General features: G+C 49.0%; 1 protein-coding gene across 6 annotated transcripts in view; it reads right to left on the reverse strand.

The window, feature by feature from the left end:
* The window catches only part of RIMS3 (regulating synaptic membrane exocytosis 3), a 49832-nt gene extending 40235 nt beyond the window's left edge, over positions 1–9597 (reverse strand). The window contains exons 1-3 of one of the 6 annotated variants that reach the window (XM_027059535.2): positions 9205–9597; positions 8998–9082; positions 7993–8108 (exon numbers count right to left, since the gene is read on the reverse strand). The gene's annotated coding sequence lies outside the window, so the exon portion shown is untranslated. Of the gene's footprint in view, positions 1–252; positions 579–7992; positions 8126–8867; positions 9083–9204 lie in introns of those variants that run through there. The other 5 variants (XM_053212266.1, XM_027059536.2, XM_053212269.1 and 2 more) reach the window with 5 other exon arrangements.
* Positions 9598–10260: the final 663 nt, after the last annotated feature.

The following is a 10260-nucleotide window of genomic DNA, read 5'->3' on the forward strand; positions in this document are numbered from 1 at the left end:
GGGTCCTCTACCCCATTTTCCAGGTTTCCTCAAACACCCCACGTTCCCCTCTCATACCTTAGCCCCCACCCCAGAGCCATCAAACACACTCTGCTGATCCCCTGAGGCCCCGCCCCCCCCCCCGACCCTGCACACTCACATCCTTACGTGGCTCCTCACGGCCCGAGCCCCCCTCCCCCGCTGGTAGTCCCCCAGACCTCCGCAGCCCCCTCCCCACGTCCACTCCCAAGCGAGCAAGGCCTACTGACTTACCCGGAGGTGCGTCCAGGGTCCAGACAGGGAGGGGTCTCCGCCGGGCTTGGCGGCTCCACAAGGCGGGGCAGGTGCTGCCCCGGGACCCCGCCCCGCGGACCCGGCGGTGGGCGCGGCCCCGTCCCAGGCGGGCGGCGGACTCCGAGGGGGTAGGGGCGCGGGGCGGGGAGGGGCGGCGAAAGAGGCTCACGGGGGCATCGCCCGACACCGGGCCGGGCAGCTCCGCTCCGCCCGCCTGCGCTGCTGGCTCCGCAGCCGCCACGGTTCTCAGCCGCCGCCGGGTGCAAAGCCCAAGCCCCGGCCGGCGGGAGGCGAAGAGGGAGGCGGGGCCTGACGGGGGCGGGGCCTCGGCCGGCGGGTGGGGCCACTGGAGGGGCGGGGCTAATGGGGGCAGGGCCTTTGGTGGTGGGCGGAACCTAGGGAAATGGAGAGAGTCTGGGTTTGCCCAGTTGCAGGCCACCCAGGGTAACAAGACCAGCCTCGAAGGGTTTGGGGTCTAGAGGACGCCTCAAGCCTCTCCACGTCTCTCGGACACTCTGGCTTCATGACTGGTCCCCCTCTCCACCACCATTTATATCTGCACTTTTTCATCCTTCCTCCTCTTTGGGGAACCTCGCAGGACATCACTGGCACCATGGTACCGCTACTCCCTGCTGGACCAGATCCAGGAAAGTCAGATGGTGGGAGATGAGGAAATGACTTACAAACTCAAATGCGATGTATAGGTGGAAAAACTGAAGCCTAGAGAGGAGAAAAACCTTGCGCAAGTGCCTGCTGTGAGGAAAAAAACTTTCTGTGACCCGAAAATGTGGAAGACCTGAAGCTGGATCCCACAACTGGCCAGAGGGGAAGCCAGGACTCAATTCCATTCGCATATTAATTAAGCTTTTGTTATCATCTAATCTACATCAGGCCTAGAACTAGGGCCCGTGTTGTAGCATGAATGCTCTGGAGCAGCAGGGACATTAGATTGGAGGGACAAGACAGAGACCAGGGAAACGGCTGGAACAATGGTAGAGGTGAAGGGTGGGGAGAGCAGAGCCTGTGAGGATGTGGGAGAGGAGGGAGAAATTGAGGTTCCCCTGTGCTCTTCCCATGCTCCCTATCACAGAGACATGGAAACCAGGGGCTCCCTTTGGAATCATGGTCCCTTTGCACATTTGATGACAACTTAGACAAATGTGCAAATGTATGCTTTGCAGATAATTTTAGGGACTCCAGGGACAAAGGATTGGGTGGAGGGTTGATTCTTAAGTGCATATAGAAGAATAAACATGCAGGAATAAAAAAAAAATCTAGAGAAAAAGGAATGGAAAGAGATTTTGCCTTACCTGATATTAAAACATAACGTCCAAGTACTTAAAGCAGTATGGTATTGAAGCAGGACTACACGAATCAGTGAAGCAAAATGGGGTAGAGGAATGGATTCAACTCCACAAAGGAATTCGGGTATGATAAAGATGGCACTTCAGGCAAATGGAGGAAATAGGCCTTTCAACAAATGGGTGAAATAACTGGCAAGTCATTTGAGGAAATGAGAGAGAGCTGTGTCCTTACCTTACACCGAAGTAAATTCCAGGTGAAGAGCATATTTATATAACAACACCAAATGTACCAGAAGAAAGCATGAATGGATGTTTTAATAATCCTAGAGACGGAAAAGACTTTCCTAAGCATGGTGAAAGCTAGAGGCCAAAGGAAAATACCGATAAAATTTAAAACTTCTATGGAGAAGACGATAGACACTATAAAAACTTCTATAGAGAAGAAATTATCATACTCAAGTTTGAGAGACAAATGACAGACTGGAGACCCTAAATCCCAGATGCCCTCTACTACTGTCCCCTGAGAAACGGGTGAGCAGAAGGGACGGCGGTGGCTGTGAGAGGGCCAAGCACATTGCGGAGGCTCCTCCCACAGCGCCCTGGCCAGCGCCCACCTGTTCAGGGGCCGGGAAGCCCCGGAAATCCCAGCCGGGCCATCTGGGTCCACAGCAGGTGCTTATAGCACAGCAGAGCCAGAGTCAGCCCCGATGTTGCTCACCACTTCCCTCGTGTGGCCATCCTGGGAACTGTAATCCTGTAATCCAAGGTTCCAGTTCGTGCAGCTCTCAGACGTTAAGGTGGGATTTTTTTTTTTTTTTTTAAGATTTTATTTTTAAGTAATCTCTGCACCCAGGGTGGGGCTTGAAATTACAACCCAGAGATCAAGAGTCGCACGCTTCACCGACTGAGCCACTCAGGCGCCCCATGGGATCTTTTTTTCTTAAAATAAATAACAGCTAAATTTTTGAGGAAGCTAACAATGTTCTAGGCATTGTACCAAACACTTAACATACAGCATTTCATTAACGCTCAAAGCTGCTCTTCTACGTCCACTTTATTATCACCTCCATTTCACACATGAAGAAACAGGATTTGAGGAGAAGTGACTTGTCCAAATTCGAAGTAGCAGCATCAGGATTCAAAGCCTGACTCTTGGTCCCACTCTTGATATGAGAAAGTCAAGGCCTTGGAAGAATTCAATGAGACAAAGTTTTTTGAAGTTAACCTTGAGCCAGGCTTTGTCCCAGGTGCTGAGGATTCAGTTGAGAAAAACAGTCATTAGGGGAGACAGGCAGAGAAACATTTCTGACACAGTGAATCCTGGGAACAGTCAAGGCCCTGTTAACCATGGGGGAGAGAGGAGAGGTGCAGGCCCTTGAAGCTGAGTCCTGTGGAGTTTGAGAGAGGGGTGAAGGAGTGGGGCAACACTTACAAGTCTGGGTGGAGGATGAGTGGAACTTAAGGGAGGAGCAGTGGTCTGAGTCTGACTCTGGGGTAGGTTAGAGATGAGGCTGGACAAATATACTAGGGCCAAGTTCGAGTTTGGGCAAGAAGATTTTGAGAACTTTTCTATGGTTCCATAGACTTGGTCTAGGGGTCACCTGCTCTGCTGACCCAACCTGCCTCTTTCCTCCCAGATAGTCCCCACCTGAGCTCAGGGTACCGGTTGCTTAAGTCAGAAGCCTGGGAGTCACCCTTGACTCCTCCCTCGTCCTCACCTCCATCCAGTTCATTATCAGGGCCTGCGCAGTCTACCTTTTAAATACTCCCCAGGTTCATTTGCTGCTATCCGTCCCCCATGGCCGCTCCCCTCGTCCACACTGCCCTGCTCTCGCTCCTGAATCCACTGCTGGCAGTGACTTGGTGTGGAGGCCTCAACATCTCCAAACTTTCACACAAGAGAAAGCCTTCTAAAACAAATCTGTCCACATCTACTCTCCTACTGAAAACCCTTTTCATTGACCCATTCAACAAACATCAAGTGAGCGTTTGTTACATGTTAAATACTGAGGACACGACAATGAGAAAAACAGAGAATTTAAAGTCTGTTAGGAGGGCAGACGTCAATCAAATGACTCCCACACCAAAATAATACATAATTACAAACTGGAATATGTGCCCTAGGAGGGCCTGACCTAGTAAGGGAGGTGCTAGAATGCTCCCCAAGGTACTTCATCTCAAGTGAATAGCAACCAGAGCAGAGTCAAGGATAGGGTAAGAGCTTATGCAAAAAAGCTTCTCTGAGTCTCAGTTTCCTCATCTGTACCATGGGGCTATTTATAGTTGTGAGGATTAAGTGAGTGAATATATAGAAAGGCCTTAGAACAGGTCTTAGGACATGATAAATTTTCCATAAGTGTTAGCTATAGTAACAATAATTATTATTTAAATTTGCTTTAAGTAGAGAGCCAATGACGGTTTATCAGCAAAGGAGTTAAATCATAAAGAAGTATTTTTTAACGGTCATTCTTGCTGCAGTGAGGAGCATGGTTTGGAACAAGGAAAGAGCAGATTGGGGGGGGGTTAATGAGGGTGATTTTGCAGGGGCCCACTGAGAGCTGTGGGGCATTTAAACCAAGGAGGCAGAGAGCATTTGGAGACATTTTGTGATTCGGGTGGGCGAAACCACTGGCCTTGGTGTTTCGTGGTAGGAGGCTGCGGGAGGTGGCAAGGGGCTCCCAACATCTCGGCCCTAGCAACAGGGTGGGTGGTGATGTTCTTCACCAGATTGGGAAAGCTTGGAGGAGGACCAGGACTGGGGGAGGTGCTGAGGCCAGTTATGGATGTGTTCAGGCACAGGCACTGTGGGGCGTCCTAGATACGGGATGCAGAAGCAGCTGATTGGGTCTGGAGTCCAGGGAAGAAATAGTGGCTGCAGACACAAAATTGAGATTGTTGGCAAATACTTGAAAATTCAACCTCAATCATCCCGTCTGTAAAATGGTAGGAGGAAGGAGATAGCTAGGTGATTTTTTTTTTCTTTAAAGGTTTTATTTTTGAGAGAGAGAGAGAACGCACGCAGGGGAAGGGCAGAGAGAGAGGGAGACAGAGGATCCGAAGCAGGCTCTGTGCTGGCAGCAGAGAACCCAGACTGGGGCTTGAAATCATGACCTGTGAGATCATGACCTGAGCTGAAGTTGGACGCTTAACTGACTGAGCCACCCGGGCGCCCCAATAGCTAGATGATTTTTAAGGTTTCTCCAACATGTGTAAGATTCCAGTTGTTGAGGCTGGTAGGACCACAGAGACAAGGAGGAAAAAATCCACGTGGCCTAAAAGATTTGGCAGAGGCTCTTTGGAGGCTCTTTGCTATTCTTTCATCACACTATCTTTTACTGAGCAGCTACTATGAGCCAAAAGTTCTCCTGGAGTTGGAAGAGTAAGACCTTGCCCTTGCCCTCAGGGAATTCAGTTTGGTGCTGGGACAAAGCAAAGGGCAATTACAAAAATGTAACCCAAGTACCCGAAGGCAAGCTTGGGAGACCAAGAAGGCTTCCTAGAGGAACTGACATCCAAGACAACACCTGAAATTCAGGCAGAAGAAAGCCCTGTGGGGAATCTGGGCTGGGGAAGATTATATGGTTATTTTAGAGATTTTCATCCCTCCCGATTTTTTCATCTGGACTCTGCCCTGAGAGTCTATTTCAGGTACCAGGGCCCAGATACTAGTAATTGCATTTCATAGGCTGTGTTAAATTGGTCTTCTAGATCCTTCTCCTCAAGGCTCCTTGTGGCCTCAACTCCACATGCTAGCATTTGCTAGGGCTTGGATGAAGGCACAGCAAGAGAGGCGCCCAGAGCACAAACTTAGGGAGGCCCTCACTCTCAAGGGTGTGCAACGTGTCCTTGGCCCTGCTCCCCATTCACACCCCCATTCCAGACTCTCCGGTGCTCATATCTTGCTGTCCACACACAGGGCTCTGTTTACAAAGACCCTCCCCCACCCCCATTGGCCTGGTGAAAGCTCACTCCTGCTCCAAGGTTCAGCTCTATCTGAAAGTCTACTGCTCTCACCACCCATCCCTGCCTCCACCCTAGGCCAAGGTGGTCCTCTGTGCCCTAACAGCATGGTAACGGCTGCATAGTGCAAACCAGACTCTGGCATCAGAGCCCTGCTGTGCTATTTATCATCTGTGAACCACTCTCTGAGCTGGTTTCCACATGTGGAAAATGTGGTGCTGACTTCACAGGGGAGTTGTAAAGATTAAATGAGAACATGTATGTAAAGTGATCTGCAGTGATTGGTACAGACTCCTCAGTAAGCGGTAGGTATTAATACTTTGTTTATACTTCTTCTAAAGCACTCATGTATTCTAATTATTCTCCTGTCTTTATCTTCACTATACCATAAGTTCCTTGGGGCAGGGAGGAGGAGGAGGAGAGGAAGGAGGAGGAAGATCTTTACAAATGACATTGAACAAGCCCTAAGACATGTCTGCTGCATAAATCAAAGAAATGACAAATTCTATGGAAAAAGTTCTGGGCAGGAAATCTGGAGCTTTGGGCTCTAGTCACATGGTCCCAGTGATGGCACAGTGCCTGCCCAACTTACACTCACTTGGAAGAAAAGCTGCCCAAACCACAAACCCTTTTGAGCCCGTTGCTTTAGACCACTTGGCCCCTTCATCTTCTAGACTTGAACAAATGGGGCCAGCACCAGAGCCAAGGGTTACCATTTCAAATATTAGCCGGTGACCTTTAACTAATGGCCTACCACAACAATCTGAGACAGGCCAATTAGAGGCTCTCTTGGACCAAGGAACAGAAAGAAACTGTCAGGTAGCGGAGGGAGTTGGAGTAGGCAGGTCAGAGACAAGTGAGCCTCGGCCAGTAAAGCCATGTGCAAGCCAAGATAAGAGGGAGCAGAGACCAAGAAGCAGCAGAAGCTGGTTAGTAGGAAGAGGAGAAAGGAGCAGCCCTGTGCAGAGATGGGGAGGGTGTCAGGGGAAGGAGAATGAATAGAACAGTGAGTCCTAGGGCTGCCTCATTCCTGCTGGCATTTCAATTCCAGTCCTCACAAGAAAAAATTCTTTATATTTCAGCTACATTGGGTAGATTTCTGTACCTTGCAGCCCAATGAGGCTGACTCTACTTGTTATGTTGGTCAGTCTCTGCCTTTCTCTCTGCACCTCAGTATGACTAGACCATCTCCATGGTCTTCTCCAGATCAATGTTTGCTTTGAACACCATGTAGAGAGAATGAATTTTAGGTTGTTGGCCACTGAGTTCATCATTAGTTACAGAGTGCCATGACATCCTGGCTCCCGAAATAGCTTGGTGACTGGTTAAAGAGCCTGTAGGAGGATCCAACACGTACCTGACTTTGAACCTGAGCCCTGCTGATAGTCTGCCTCCCCCTGTCCATTGCATCCTTTGTTGGATCACAAAGGAACTGAGAAACCAGGGCTGGTGTTTCTCCAGTGTCTTTGGCTGCTGAATACCCTACCTACTGCCTTAACACTTTCCTGGACCCACTTCAGCATTTCAGAGGAGTCCAGTGCCAGGTCTGCTCCAAAGAAAGTGCCACTCCAGGAAGATTGTGAACAAAGAAAGTTTCCTTCTTTGGTGCTAAGATTTCCTGCCTTCCAGCTGTTTGGCTCTCAGCCTGTGCCCTGCCGTCAGCTTTCCAAACTAACAACTATGTTGATAATAATACTTCCTTGCTTTTGTATGGTACTTTGTACTTTTCAGAGCATTTTCATGCTTGTCTTATTTGATACTCACAGAAACCCAGGGAGAATGGGCAAGAAGTGAGGTGTAGAGGATAATACCTATCATTTCTCCCATCACATCCACCCCCCCCCTTGAAACAATTTATTTTAAAAGAACTTAAAAAAGTATCCCTCTGTTCTTTTTAAAATACATGAAAATAATGAGACTGAGCTTGATTAAGTGACTTGCCCAAGATCACAGGGCAGGTAGACAGCTGAGTTGGAACTAGAAAGTTTCCAGTCACGGATCACACTTAAGCAGGACACATCTTGCAAAACACTGCTGGCCATGGCAAGGGACCTCTGAGAGACATGGTGTGCTCACACTACTGTCCCTCCCCCCCCCCCCCCGGTTTTTAAAAATGTTTTATTTACTTTTGAGAGAGAGAGCGCGTGAGCAGGTCCCTACCTGCAGAGGGGGGGCAAGGGACAGAGGATCCAAAGCAGGCTCTGTGTTGACAGCAGCAAGACTGATGTGGGGCTCGAAATCACAAACCACGAAATCATGACCTGAGCTGAAGTCAGACGTTCAACCCATTGAGCCACCCAGGCGCCCCCACCCTGCTGCCCTTTTGAGGCCTCTGGGGATCGTTCACCATCTTACTGCTCTCGTCCCTACAGAGACTTGGCTACCCTACAGTGGCATGGGTAGCACCAGGAGCCCACAGAAGGTTAGATCCAAGCATTTAGTAATGGTTCCTTACATGTTGGCAAAGATAAGCGCTTTTGGAAGAGTCCGTGTTCTTGCTTTGATTACAGAGCCCTTCACGGAAGGTAAGACAGGAAAGGAAAGGCTGAGTCCCTCCTTCAACCAGCACCTCTGAAAAAGAGGAAGCAGAAGTAATAGTTCTTGCCCATCCTCCTTTCCTAAACTCTACTCCACAGCAAGGACACCCTGTCCTGGCCCCTCTGTTTTGGGCCCCTTCACGAACTGTTCTCATTGCTGCACTGTCACCTGGTCAGGATGAGCCCACCCCTCCCAATCACAACACAGATTCAAGTTATCCTGGGAGACAGCAGTAAATTCTCACCTCACAGTTCTAACAGGGGTAGGCGAGGAAGCAAAAGAAGTGGGAAGCCTCTGTGCTTTCTCCGGGTCTGCCCTTGCTCCTTCCCCAGCGCCCCCTAGAGGGCATAGTGTGCTTCTCTTGTGGCATCACCCAGCCCCGCAACTCCAAACAGCACAACTGGGAAATGAGTCAAGGCAGTCAGCCTATCCAATGGCCCGGACAGTATGTCAGCTCAGGTGAAGACAAGAGAATAGAAAATGTGCTTGGAATTTTGAACAGAGGGAATTTATTCCAGAGGACAGCTTAGAAACCTGTTGGCTTGTAGGAGCAAAAGGGCAGGGTGGGGCAGAGAGTAATAGCTGCAGAAAGCTTCTACCAGGCTTGGAAGATCAAATGGAAGGGTGTTCCTGGCTCCTGAAGTGCACTTGTTGCCGACAGTGTGCGAGCTTAGTTTTTGAAATGATGCTGCTGGCAGAGCTGCTCGAGGTCACTGGAGCCCACAGGTACCCACTGCTGCCCCCCCCCCCCCCGGACCACCAACACTGCTAGAGCCCGTGACAGTAACCCACCACTGCTGGAAATGCTGAATGTCTCCGAGCCCATAACCACCAGCTGCTGCCAGAGTCTCCAGTGGATGCAGAGAGGAAATGACTTTGCCTGTCCCGCTCCGGTCCCATCTCCTGGCATACCGTTTCTCACCTGTACTTCCCATTCGCAGAATCTGACAGGAAGCCAGTTGGCAAAGGGAGCCTGGGAAATGTAGTTTTCAGGGCCCGGCATTCTTCTGTACAAAGCAGAGCATTGAAAGGCTAGAGCAATAGGCAAATGACCAGCACACATGCTACTGAAAGTTACACCTCATTTGGGCACCTTAAAGGCCATAGGTATTGGACGTTAGCTGATTACCTCATGACTCCATTTTCCCTTTTCTAGGATCCATGTGTTTCTAGGAAGCTGGCTCCCTGGGAGCAGAGCAGGGCTGAGTCAGTCAATCCCACTGGCCAGAATGATTGGTTCAGGGTGGTCATATGAATCAGCGAGTCCAATCAGGGAATTTCAGGATTTTTGCTGAGAAGGCTGGCACACAGGCTGTCTCTTCCTTGCTAGCAATGAATGAGGAAGCAGGAAGGCCTTGGGAGCTGTTGGCAGTCATCTTGGAATAATAATAGGAGCAGAAACCAGGAAGAAAGAGTGGCCTTGAAGACTGGGAGATTGATTTGGGGGCACATAACCCAGATGCTGTGGCCACTGTGTAGGAAGCTCTGGCAGAGGTGATCAGTCTTGTGCCCTTTATGGTGCCTATTAGCAACCCACAAAGCAAGACCAATTTATGAGCATCATGGAAAAATCTGGAAGAGAAAGAAAGTTCTAGGAATCAGCCACTTTTCCCATGGTCACATCTTGGACCAGTGGCGTTTAAACGTTTTTTATTGTACCTTCAATACATGTGTGACCAGTACACATGTAGCTGTATAAATAACTCAAAGCTTCACAACAGTTTTCACTGTATTTACCCTGCTATGTGCAATTAATTCAAATTTTCAATTCTATTCCATTTTTAAATAAAGCTGCTCATAAATTTCTAAATGATTTCATGAACTAATGGTTAGGACCTGCAATTTGAAAAACATTACCCTATACCATGCCATCATCAATTGCTGTAAAACTTAACTCTTGATTTTAATCATCCTAACCTTTGCTAACTTTCCTGCTTTTGTACCCATATTCCCTGTCTTCCTTTGCTCTGAAGGACAGTTACAGTGTCCCATGTCTTATTGGAGGTGAACCTCTCTCCAACCTGACACAAGAACACCAAGAATTTACCTCTGTAGCTATTCTCTTTTGCATTGCCAATTTCTGCCTGTCTACTGGAATGTTGAGTTTATAAAATTGCTCTAGAGTCTCTCTCTCTTTTTTTTAATTTTTAAATTTTTGTAGTTTTGAGAGAGCGAGTGAGGGGGG

This window comes from Acinonyx jubatus, chromosome C1 (genome assembly GCF_027475565.1).
Source record: "Acinonyx jubatus isolate Ajub_Pintada_27869175 chromosome C1, VMU_Ajub_asm_v1.0, whole genome shotgun sequence".
NCBI lineage: Eukaryota > Metazoa > Chordata > Mammalia > Carnivora > Felidae > Acinonyx > Acinonyx jubatus.